This window comes from Elaeis guineensis, chromosome 1 (assembly GCF_000442705.2).
Source record: "Elaeis guineensis isolate ETL-2024a chromosome 1, EG11, whole genome shotgun sequence".
Lineage (NCBI taxonomy): Eukaryota > Viridiplantae > Streptophyta > Magnoliopsida > Arecales > Arecaceae > Elaeis > Elaeis guineensis.
Window position 1 is genome coordinate 18,360,990 of NC_025993.2, and position 13,739 is coordinate 18,374,728.

Sequence of the window (13,739 nt, forward strand, 5' to 3'; positions counted from 1 at the left end):
CACACATCGTTGACCTTCATGGACTCCATTTCGGATTTCATAGCCTCTAGCCATTTCTCAGAGTCAGGTCTCTGCATTGCATCCATGTAGGTGATCGGATCCTCATCGTTTTCATCAAGTTCGACAGGATCGCCATCCCAGACCAAGAAACCATAGTATCTGTCCGGTTGATGTGGTACTCTACCAGACCGCCTTAAGGGTGCATAATCAATGGGCTCCGGATCTAATCTAATCAAATCCGATTTAGGTTCAGTAACATGTGTCGGATTTTTCACCTGTCGAACTTCGTCAAGTTCGACCTTAGAGACAACAGTTCCTTCACTAAGGAACTCTTTTTCTAAAAAGATTGCCTTAAGGCTGACAAACATATTTTGCTCATCAGCAAGGTAGAAATAATACCCTTTGGTCTCTTTTGGGTACCCTATAAAATTACACTTGTCAGACCTAGGTCCAAGCTTGTCTGTAATTAAACGTTTAACATAAGTCGAACACCCCCAAACCCTAAGGTGCGAGAGTACTGGCTTACGTCCTATCCATATCTCATATGGCGTTTTGGCTACAGACTTACTCGAAACTCTATTTAGAAGGTAACAAGCCGATTCGAGCGCATATCCCCAGAGAAAGATCGAAAGACCAGCAAACCCCATCATGGATCGAACCATGTCCAATAAGGTCCGATTCCTCCTTTCAGACCCACCATTATGCTGTGGTGTTCCAGGAGGAGTCCACTGAGAGAGAATCCCATTCTTCCCTAGATATGTCAGAAACTCATTGGAAATGTATTCACCTCCTCGATCAGATCGAAGAATTTTAATACACTTCCCAGTTTATTTTTCTACCTCATTTCGGAATAGTTTGAATATTTCAAACGATTCCGACTTATGCTTCATTAAGTAGACATACCCATACCTCGATAGATCATCTGTGAAGGTTATGAAGTAGAAATATTTACCTCTTGCACTTGAGCTCATAGGTCCACATACATCAGAATGTACCAGACCCAAGAGTTCACTGGCTCACTCACCTTTTTCAGTAAAAGGTGACTTGGTCATCTTTCCAAGAAGACAGGACTCGCAGGTTGGAAGTGATTCACAATCACTAAGTTCAAGAATTCCTTCTTGAGCCAACCTATTTATCCTATTTTTATTGATATGACCTAGCCTACAGTGCCAAAGATAGACTTCTGACACATTATCTATTCAAGAACGTTTATCGAAGTTTTGAACTACATTAACAGGCTGTGATAGTAAGTAAATTCTATTATTTAATTGTCCAACAAACATTTTAACACCATTCAAAATGATATTGCAAATATTTTTTTTATTAAAAAATCATAACCGTACATGGCCAAAAGGCCTACGAAAATAATATTTAATAAAAAGCTTGGACAATAATGACATTCACTCAGAATTACATTACGAGAATTGATTACAAGACTAATGATTCCTAAAGCTAGAACTGGAACTTTGCTTCCATCTCCAACGTTCAGGAACCTCTCGCCTTCATCAAATCTCCTACTGACCTGCAGACCCTGCATCGAATTACAAATATGATAAGGGCTTCCGGTATCCAATACCCAGACAGTAGTATCACAAATAAAAAAGTTGCAAGGAGTTATCATATAATTACCTTGCTTCTTCTTCGGCCTGTTCGGGTCCAGGGAGGCTATGTATTGAGGACAGTTCCTCTTCCAATGCCCCTGCTTCTTGCAAAAGAAGCACTCCGCCTGGCTCTGGTCGGGCTTGCGCTTCTTGGTCTGACCCTGTGCAGCCGTCCCAGCATGAGGCTGCACCTTCTTGTTCTTCTTCTTCTTGTTCTTCTTCCCCTTCCCAAAGGGTCGACGACGAGAAGAAGACCCTCCCACTACATTCACCGACTCCTTATGGAGCTGGTGATCCTTCTCAAAGTTCTGCAGCAACCCCAACAACCCGTGGTAGTTTACTGCAAACTTTGTCATTCGAAAATGAGTAAGGAATGGGAGGAAGGACTTGGGCATGAAATTAAGGATCGCATCCTTACCGAGCTGCTCGTGCAGAGAAAAACCCAATTTGCTTAGGCGCTCAATCATCTCGATCATGTACAGTACATGATCAGTGACTGAGGCCCCATCCCTCATTCGAGCATTGAAAATGGCACAACTAGTTTTGTGTCTTTCAACATCGTCAGGCGTGCCAAAGGAGTCGTTCAACATTTGAAGCATCTCCTGTGGCTGGACGTTCTCAAACCTTCGGCTGAACTCATCATTCATTGCTGCCAGCATAATACATCGAACGGTGGTGCGGTCATTGAGCCACTTCAAGTAAGTGTCTCGGATCGTCTTACTAGCGTTCGGAGCTGGCTCCTCAGGTGCTGGATCCGTTATTACATAAAGGATCCGCTCATGCTCAAGGACGATTTTCAATTTTCGATACCAGCTATCGAAATTGGGTCCCATGAGCTTGTCATTATCTAATAATGACCGGAGCGACAGGGTAGTGGCCATAGCTGCTTAAAGAAAAATGAGACCTCTATTAGTACATAAATTAATACTAAAGACTTGGACTTTAGTCTAAAGTTTTTTCCAATATTTTTACGAACCGGTAGCCTCAACCTCCAATTCGAAGAATTACTTTAATTCCTTAATGGGTACTAGAATCCACACAGACTACACACGAGCCCAACTTTGGTTGGTCAACCCATGTGCATCTATGGGTAGGTTCTTAACCAGTTGTTTCTCTAAACAACTTCTAGTAATTGATTTTGCCCCAGAACCTAATCAGTAGGCTTTGGCCTCCACTGAAAAGATCTGGTTAGGTCCAATCATTAACATGACTTAATTTGGTGAATCAGACCAATAAATGATCAGGCCCGACTTTAGCCGGCCAATCTAACCACCATCAGAAAGACTCAACCAAATTATCATATTATGAATGATAATTCCATTGGCCAATGAGCACCAGGCCTTTGGGCCTCCAATGATCATTGAACTAATGGACTCATTATCACTCACTTAATGGGAGGCATTGACTTAGTTATCATTATAACTTAATCATTTTAGAGACCTAATAATTTTTGAAGATTTTATTAAAGGATAGTAGAGAAGAAATCATCCAGCCAATTTCAATCCTCCCACTGACTTCACCAAGTCAGATTAAAAAAGATTTAATTAAAGCTGGCATTAGGAGCACCTAAATCACTCACACTGATTTACCTAATGACATGGGTGAGCTCTAATCACCAAGTGATCTAATCAAAATCTAACTTACTAGATTGGCCAGGTAAGTGAGATCAGTGGGGGGGATTTGCCATTAACTCGTCAATGATCGAATCAATGCGAGTAGCTCCCGTTAAAGAACCACTGGTCAAAACTGCCGAACTTACCTTAGACACCAACCGGTTCATTAGTTTTAATTTTGATTAACTTAGTAAATAGAGCTCCACCGCGTAGCCATGAATTAAGTCCATCTTGGTCTAGTTAAAGACATGGACCCATTCAACTACAACTATTGAAGTTGAGTCTAGAGTATCCTTGACCTAATCTAATTTAATTTTTGATTAGATTTGACCAATTACTCCATTTAGTCCATTTTTAAGCTAACCTTAGGTCTAACCCAATTATGGACCTAATTCATCTAACCTATTGACCCACAAGTTTATGCAATTATCTTAGGTCTTAATTCACAATTCTAGACCTACTAGACAATACTTAATTCTTTTAATTAAGTACTTGGACTGATGGGTCAGGGTTTGGCATTTCGAAAATAATTTTTAAATTTTAAAAGATTTTATTTTTTGTTCACCAAATGTGTTGACTCATTTCACAAACGGATCAGCACATTTCATAAACAGTAATCTTATTGCTCATTTCATAACAGAAAATAACTCAAAATAAATCATGAATTTTTTTTTAGATCTAATTTAACATATTCATGATAAATCTTATAATTAAGTCCTTTCACTGCTTCATCGACATGGGATATAATTGCATCGGCACCCCTACCGCCATAGGAGACCCCATCGAATGGGAAGAGAGGACCTTTAAACCCTACTATTCTCCTATGATCGGACGGCCATGGCAACCAACCCAATTAGATTACTTGCTACTGGGATCAAGTATATCTAAATATACCAATTTTAAAATTTAAATTTTGAATTTCAAATTTTAAATTTTAAATTTTAAATTTTAAATTTTAAATTTCAAATTTGAGATTTCAACCAAATTTCGAATTTCCAATCTTTGAATTTTAAATTTTTGAATTTTGAATTTCAAATTTTAAATTTTGAATTTAAAATTTAAAATTTTAAATTTGAGATTTCAACCAAATTTCAAATTTCAAATTTTTAATTTTTGAATTTTAAATTTTGAATTTCAAATTTTGAATTTTAAATTTCAAATTTTAAATTTTAAATTTCAAATTTCAAATTTTAAAATTTAAAATTTAAATTTTAAATTTTAAATTTCAAATTTGAACTTATAGATTACACTTTAATCTACGCATGCATATGTATATCATATTCTAGAACCATGCTTTGATACCATTTGTAGCGAAAATTCAGTGCAGGGGTAAAATGATAATTTTAAAACTTTTTTAAAATTACTATTTTATAGTAAAATTATTAATTAATCTCATTAATTAATACTAATTAACCTTATACTAGGATCTAAATATGATACAACAGTATGCATTTAAATTTGAAATTTAAATTTGAAACAGTAAACTTTTTACTGTACTGTGTTCAGAACACATCACCTTTTGCGGGTAGTCGATCACCGCAATCTGATCACCGTCGGAGAGCTCTGATCGTCATATCACAGCCACACTAGTTTCTGACCTCTGTGAATCATCCACATGAAGCTCCCGTCTGATCGGTTCCTCATGAATGCTAGTTCGTGATTTCATCCTTTTGATGGCTGATGTTGATCGAACTACTTCGATCGATGTGTGCCGACTCTTCAGATACTCCAGATCATCTGCACGGTTGCTTGAGAGGCTGATGGACCTCTCCCTGAAATTTGGTGGGCTCACGATACTCGTGGCACACCAATTTTACTTCCCGAACCCTAGGTAGAAACCCTAGGGTACACACCAAAAATCCTGTGCCCAATTTTCTTTCTTTTCTTTCTTTTTCTCTCGGAAGGTTTTGGACCTTCACCTCATGCACAAGGCTTCCTCACGCCCCACTTTCTTTCTCAGAATTTTTCTACGCATGCCCCAGCTCCCTATCTCTTTTAAAATAGTTCAAAACGTGTCTTATCCGCGTGAGAGGATAAAGACAAGTGGTTACACATTTGAATTCAAATCAAATTTGAATTCAAAGTAAAACCAACTCATCCCTATCCACTTGGGTGTGAGAAGAGAAGGTGTGAGTCTGCTTTGTGCATGGAAAGGTTTCACGAGAAACTCTTTCTCGTGTGAGATGTGGGGCACTAAAGTGGATAATATCATGTATGCGCAAGAGAAAAGTTATCCTTTCAAATTCAAACACACTTTGAATTTGAATGGTTAACTAATCATCTTTATCCAAATATTGGTGCACAAGAGTGGGCGTGAGAAGGGCTTTGCGTGAGAAAAAATTCACGAGAAGTTTCTTCTCGTGAATTCAAATGGGCGCAGAGATTTAAGGTGGTGCAGGGATTCAAATTCAAATGGTGGTTTGATCTTAATTGGACCAACCTAATCAAAATAGGTTAAGCACAATTAGACTAAATTAAATCTAACTTAATTAGACTTAATTAGGCTCAATAAAATTCTAATCAAATCAGAAATTGACTAAGCCCAACCCCTGATCAAATCAGGGACCAAACCATCTCGACGATTAGGTAAACTCTTAACCTAATCGGGTCAAACCCAACTGAATCCAATTCAATTGAACTTGATTCAAAAATAATTACTCAATCAAATTGAGTTAATTAGTGATCAAATCACTAATAAAACCTCTCATAATTATTAAGTCTAAATCCGATGGGCAATCGGGTATCAAAGTCCATCAATATGAAACCTTGATCGAAGAGTTCAAATTTCAAATTCAAAATTTGAAATTCAAAATTTTGACCCCGATAACCAAAATGTGTGGAACTCATGATCAGAGAATCCTAATTTTCAATCATAGAGTTTCAAACATATAAGACTCATAATCAGCCATCAGATCAGAAAGAAACCTCTAATGTGTGTGATCCCGCAGGTTCGAACCTAAGCCGATAGCACAGAAACTAATTTCTGTACTAATCGAAGTGACCATCTAGCAATTCAGATAGTCCTGTGCCTAAGTGCAGTAAGTTGCTTGCAAGTCACCATGGCGGTCTCAGGTCGGAGGGACATTTATACCCATATGCCATCGGAGCAAATCTTGACAGCAGAAATAGCTTCGGAGTCGGTCACGTTCAGTGTAGATGTACCATTACATCTCACCTGTATGCCATACCAGTGTCTCCACACTCCTTGGTTATGAGGACAACCAACCCATTTGGCACACAACGACCTATGCTCGATAAACGTTGTCGTCCTTGGTAACAACGTATCATTTGGTCGCGAACAGGTTTAAGGACTAAGCGATAAATCCTCCTTTGTCGAGTCTAAATAGTCCTAAGGACTTCACCACAACACAGAAGTTCATTAGAAGATGAAACATTTGTGATGAAAAAAAAAAAATCAAAATAACTTTTATTTATTTATAATTCATGTACTAATACAAAAGGAGCACAACCATCAACAGGTTGACGATTGGCTTTGGGACACTATTCCCAACATCATTATCTAGCAACATCTCATGCTAATAGGATGGTTGCATCCTTCCGATGTAACTGAACCACTGTAATCAGTCGAGAATAATCAATACCAGTAGGATGCCCGCACTCCTACAATAATAGAAGACCTAGGGCTTAATATTTGTAGGAAGGTTTAGGTTAGGTCTCATCTCATTAGTCATCACCATGTCTAATCCTATTGGCATGGACTAAACCAAACCAACCTGATTCTTAATACAATCTATCAAATTGGTCAGGTAAGTAAAGATGAGTGGGAGGCTACCCCTTGATAATTTAGGGGTCCTAATTAAGTAACCATCATTCTGTACTTGCCTAAGATACCAATTGATCAATTGGTTTCAAATAGGTTAGCTTGAGTGGTTGAGGCTTGAGCCATTGAGCCAATTTAGGTCATTGGGTCAATCGATTAAATAAATGGATTTCAATCGATCCAACCTACTACAACTATTAGTTTGAATGGGTATTTTTGACCTAATCTTAATCAACTCTTGAATTAGTTCGATCAACTACTCAAATCGATTGGGTTCCATTAAGTTCAAATCAATTACCCCAGGTGCAATCAAATTACTTGACCTAATTTGATTTAACTATGACCAATTGTTAATCCAATTAATATAAAATTTAGATCTTAATTTTAAATTTTAGATCTAAATTATTTGAGTAATTTAACATGTTATAATCTTGAAACATATTTTAGATCTAAAAATCAAAATTCAGATCTAAACATGTTATGGTATCGAAACTAGTTTTCAATTTTTAGATCCATGAAATAATTTCAGATTTACATAACTACTCATATATCTCATACATGAATAAAAATCTAATCTAAAAATAACTTTTCAAATCAATAAAATCAGATTTAAAGCTTAAAAATATTTTTTAAAAGAATCAAATATCGATATAGGACAATCTTTGCAATATAAGGAGTAAATCTTATGCCAGAACAACCTTATATCACATCGATGTAGATCATTAATCTAATTAATTTTAGATCTGATTAGAAATTAGATTATATCTTATTTTTATGCATATGAATTCATGGCTCTGATATCACTGTTAGATTTTAGATTTTTTGTATGCAAATTTCAAAATAATTTTAAATACAAGCAGCGGAAGACAAGATTAAATCAGATTTAATCTTACGCATTCGTAGATCTAAATCAAATACCTATGGATCTAGTTTATATAATGATAAATAAGATATTAAGCATCTGATTTTAGAAAATAAAATTTAATTTATGATCGAACCATATACCTAAATCGTAGAACTTCTTTTCGAATCTGGATTTGTAAATGTCTTCAAGTTTCAATATAACTGCGCACATGTCCGATTTCTACAGATATCTACACAAGGCCTGATCTGATCGAAAGCTCTTTGTTCTTCCTAGGATGTTAGCTTCCTTGTAGAAAATATTTCTTTGATGGTTGAATAGAATCTCTTTCAATCTCCAAGATAATCTCAAGATGGAAAAAGAAAGGAGGAGGAAGAAGAAGACAAGAAGTAGAACCCTTTCCCTTTCTCTCTTCTCCTTAAGACCCAATGCCCAAATAATTCCTCACGCCACGAAAGCCTCACGCCTAAACCCTTTTTTTAGCATGAGATCTGATCCCAAAACTTTTGATTTCTAAAGTCCCATGACCCCTCCTTAAATAGAGCTCCAAGTGCTTGGTTTAGACTAGAATTGAAAGACCCTAACCTAACCAAACTAGAAGTCCTATTTTGGTTCAAAACCATATTTGGTTTCATCCAAATTAAATCAGATTAAAGAGGAGAGAGAGAGGATGTGTAAGGGAGTTGGCATGGAGATTTTTGTCGCACAAAATCAAGGGATGCACTCCCTTATGATGTGAGGTTGTTATGGCGCAAGGAAGAGAATCCCAGTCTACTGGGATTTCTATTAAGGGCTGTTTTGAATTTGCTTTGATCCTAACTGACTTTTAGCCCAAATCTTAACTAACTTAAAAATTGATTAAAACCAATTAACTAATTAAATCTAAGTCCAATTTAATCCAATTAGGCACCTAATCCAATTAGAGAATCAATTAAATCAAATCTCCATCAAACTAGGACTTGATTTCTTGCATATAAAGTTATCTCATAATTAATAGTGCTTGATCCAATCAAATTTAAAATAAATCAAATTAAAGTTTATTCAATTAGATTTAATTTTAATCTCATTGTTCAATCAAATTGAATCCTTTTGCAATCCTATTGCAAAATAAATTCTCCAAAAATTCACTAACCCTTAGTGAATTGAACATTGCAACTATTGTATTGAATTAATTATCAATCAAATTGATAATTGAACCATATTACGATTCATAATCATAATTCAACCATCTGATCAGTCAAAAAATCTTTTTTGTGTGTGACCCCATAGATTCTTATTCTATCTGGTAGTGAGATATACCATGATCTCAATCATAGTATTATCAAAACTTCTTTTGATGGATTAGAATACTTCTAACTCACATCCATCAAGGATTATCGATTCAGAATGATACTAGTGAGTTCTCACAATCTACTAGTGGCGTCTAACAGTATGTGGTAGCAATCCAGTAGAATAAAAAATAGATTCTCTAGGTGTAGTTACCATATGATTCAATTCCTCTATCATGAGTTTCGATAAGACGAAAATTATGAAAACTTATCAAATCTCTTCATCTGTTATATGAAAAATTTGATTAGCTCAAGTGTAGATGTAATATCTATGAAAACTCCTTTCCATTCATCATCTTACTATGGTCATAGACTTATTGACTTAGCTTCTTAAATCTCTTAGGTCTACTCCATATCTACTAAGGTCGATAGATCTCTTCTAAGTGCGCATCCTATTTCTACAGTGAATCTATTACAGCTAACATACACGACAAATATCCAAATGGCTAGGAGACCATATTTATATTCAATCAAACTATAGCAACCCCACTATGAGCAGCTAGCCACTGCAGGTTAAGGAACCACTCACACCACTACAGTATTGAGACGATCACCGACGAGTGAGTAGACATCTATGTGATCTCTCGTATGGTCATGCTCAGTATTGATGTTCTCTAACAACCATTCGTACTTTCGCTCAGTGTCTCCACATCGTAGATCTGAGACTCATCTATCTCGAAGGAAGCAATCTATGCATCGATCTATCGGATCAATCATCATCCCCATAATGATCCATCAATTTGAAATAATTTTATAAATTAATTATACATGTCTCAAATCTAAACTCTTTAGAATATGTATCTTTAAATTATTAATTTTTTGAATGATTCTCGGACACATAACATAAGAATGGATAAAATTATCCACTTTATTGATAAATCAATAATTTAAGTATAAAAATATATTATAGAATTTATTACAATGTATCTATCATATTGGCTTCTAGGACATACATCTAACAGTAAGTATAGTTATTATTTATGAAGATTTTCATAAATAAGATTGCTTGATAAATAAAAAAAATTCTCTATATTTTATATCAATTTGCAAATATCCCTCTATACCTCCAATTGCTGTAATATCCCATAATATATTTTATATATTATTATAATATCATCCAAAATCCTCTCAATTAGGGCCAAAGATGTCATCCGATGCTTACATAACTAGTTATCGACTGGGATGGTTATGTAATATAGATTTTTTAGTCTATGTGTAGAATCTAATATGGATTTTTTTGAGTCCAAGCACCAAAAATCTCAGATAGCACCAAAATTCCTACCAAAACTAGTTAAGATTCAATGTCTCTTGCTCTCTCTATCTTAGTCTAACTCTAGCTCTCTCTCTTTCAATGTCTCTTTTAGATAGAAGACAGTTTTTAAAGCTCAAAAATTTGGGATGAAGATGTATCTGGTCTTGGCGGTGGTGGTTCAAATATATGTTATTGCCATCTTGTAGCTATAGTGAAAACATTATAGTCGAGTGCCAATCTAGAAAGAAGGTTTTCGACATATCCTAAGTATGTTGTAAGAAAATTAATTTATTTTTGATTTACTATTGCAATGGAAAAGCAAAGAAGAATCAAGATCATGTCTAACTTTTTTTATAAGTTAATGGAGGTTGCAACTACCTCTAGTGGTAGGATCCAGAGTAGACTAGATATGTACTCAAGATAATGTGTCAGTTTCAAAAAAAAAATATAAAATTAAGAGGCTGAGAATTGAGTGCTTGAAATCGAGAAGGAGAGTATAGAAAGAGAGAAGTGTTTATCAAAAAGTCATCTTACTGAGCTAAAAAAGTAGTGTGTTTTAAGGAAAAAGAATTTACGAGAGAGAGAAAGATGCAACAGATTTATACATATAGGCCTAATATATCTGTTTCTCAAAATTAGTTACTACGAAAATAAATCAGCTTATTATAAAATTTATTACTGTCAATGGATACCAGATCCTTATGTTTAAATTGTAATCATGTACTTTTATAAGTGGATTGTATTTCAATTATATTTTAAAATATAAATTATTTTATTTATAATATTTTTTCCATTCACTTATGGTTTCAATTTAATTGTGTTTCAATGGCATGGATATAACTCCTGGTGTTAATTATTTGTGGCCATGTATTAATATTTAATTTATTGAAGCAATATATAGTAATGTATTGAATCACTCATAAATTTGGTTGTGATTTTATTTCAGTTCTATACCTTAAAGTCTGAAAATTGAGACAATATACAATGAACAAATTGATATTCATTATTTAATATACCTGCACATTGAACTAATATGCAGTGAACACATATATATCTACTTTTTATATTTGAATATTGAACTAATATGCTTGGACATAAAACTAGTGTGTACTGAACATTGAATCAGATCATGTGATCAATTCTGATATCTCACATTCAGTTGAACATATTGAATCAAGTCATAGAACCAATACTTATTTCTCACTTTTAGTTGAACACATTGAATCAACTCATGGAAGCAATAATGATTTCTTATATTCAGTGAAACACAATGCCATAATATTAATTTCTTATATTTAATACTGAACAAATTAACACTCAGTGCACACTTTCAATTTTAGTTTTAAGCTAACACAGAATGTTCAACGAACTGAACATTTAGTTCACACAATATTCAATTCAATACATTAGACAATCAAATATAGAATAATAAAATTTGCATTCAGAAGATATTAAGAGTAATAATTTATATCCATATATTAAAATGATGATATTTATATTCATTACAATCAAATGAGTTTCAAAACTCATCTACATTCCAAAAATATTGAAAATCATATTTTCAACTTACTTACATTCACAAAAATTCTTGAACTTTTTACAATTACAATTACTGTCTTCTTCTAGAATCTTATATAGTAAAGTCTTGAGTTGGTGCAATACTACCTCGACTTGATAGAAAGTCAGCATGACCTCCTGGTGTGTTTTGAGTTGGTACAGTACTATCTGTTATATGATCACCTCCTTTAATGTTAAAATTGGACCTCCTATTTATCCTAGATTCATATAAAATAAGATTAAATCTTGTTAGTAATTATTAAATTATTAATAAAATAATAGATAATATTTAGATTGCACTTGATACACTATGCCAAGCTCACTACTATTTTCAATATATATAGGTCCAAAAGTAATATTACTTCCACCTATAACTTATCAAGTAACACATTTTCAAAAATAACAAATAGATTTTGAAAAAGTAATAAATAGATGATAGGATGCATAACAAATAAATAATATTAGCTGTTATTTACATCTGCATCCTTATCTTTTCTCTACTTTTTCTTTTAAATTTTTAGGTTACATTTCCTTGGCTTCTTGTAGGTCTTATAATTATGCGTAAATTATATATAGTTTGAGCACCTCATTGGATGATACATCAATCTTACTCTAGCCTATTTTTTAAGTTTTTTAGGACCTCTTTTTCTACTCTTTTTTTTGCCTTTCAGGTTGTTCATCACTATAGAAGGATCATGAGGTTTAAAGTTAGTGTTTATCCATTGTTTCTTACTAGAAATAGGATAAATTATAGTCTCATAAGTCTTTACATAGGCCTTCTTCCTATAATAATGGCTAATATATCTCTATCTACTATTTTGATGTATATATTGCAATAATTGCTTGCTTATAAGGGATATCTTTTAGTTTTCACTTGTAACAGCCATAAGAGCATCAGTTTGAGTCAATACAAAAATTTTTATTGTCATAACTAACTTAGTAAACTAAATTTCTAATATAAATAGGTAAATATAAATTTTAGGCTACTTTCTTCTCTTCAAGCTTTTTTTTTGCATTTGGTATAATTTCTCATCTGATACTCTTACTCCTATCTCTTTTTATCCGAAATCTTTACATAAGGATAATTCTAATCTACTCTGATATTGTGAGAATTAGCTTATCTCTTATCTCCAATATGTAATAATTAAAAGACACAAATTGCTACCATTAGATCTACTTTGATTCTTGGGTTGAGTATATATCTTGATTATGTCTTCTTCCTTATGCTAGTTTTATAATCATACACTGATTTAATTTTTATTTTTATTTTATCTATAGTTTTATTAAAAATAAACTGTATATATACATATGCTACCTTCTATAAGTTATCTTTCAAAGTCTTGCCTCAATGTCCAGTATCTTTAAAGTTGGCAGATATGTGCCTAATGTATATCCTCTATTCTACTGTAGGAATCATATTATCAAAAGACTCTTTTTAATCCCACAAAATGATAAAAAAAATTAGAGACCATTAATGTAAAAAATATCAAAGAAATAGTGCATACATTTTATCTATTTGACATAAAAACTTATCCTCGTTGTTCTACTATGCTAATGTAATCCAATAATCACTCTAAAAAGAACTTCCACGAGCTTTTTGTATCACCTTCAATAATTACATATACTAAAGAGAAAAAATTGTTATTACTATTCTTTTCTACTCCACTTAAAATCTATCCCCTAAATTCATTCTTGTGAAACTCCTATCTAAATTTATAAGGGGCCTACACTCTCTTAGAAACTTT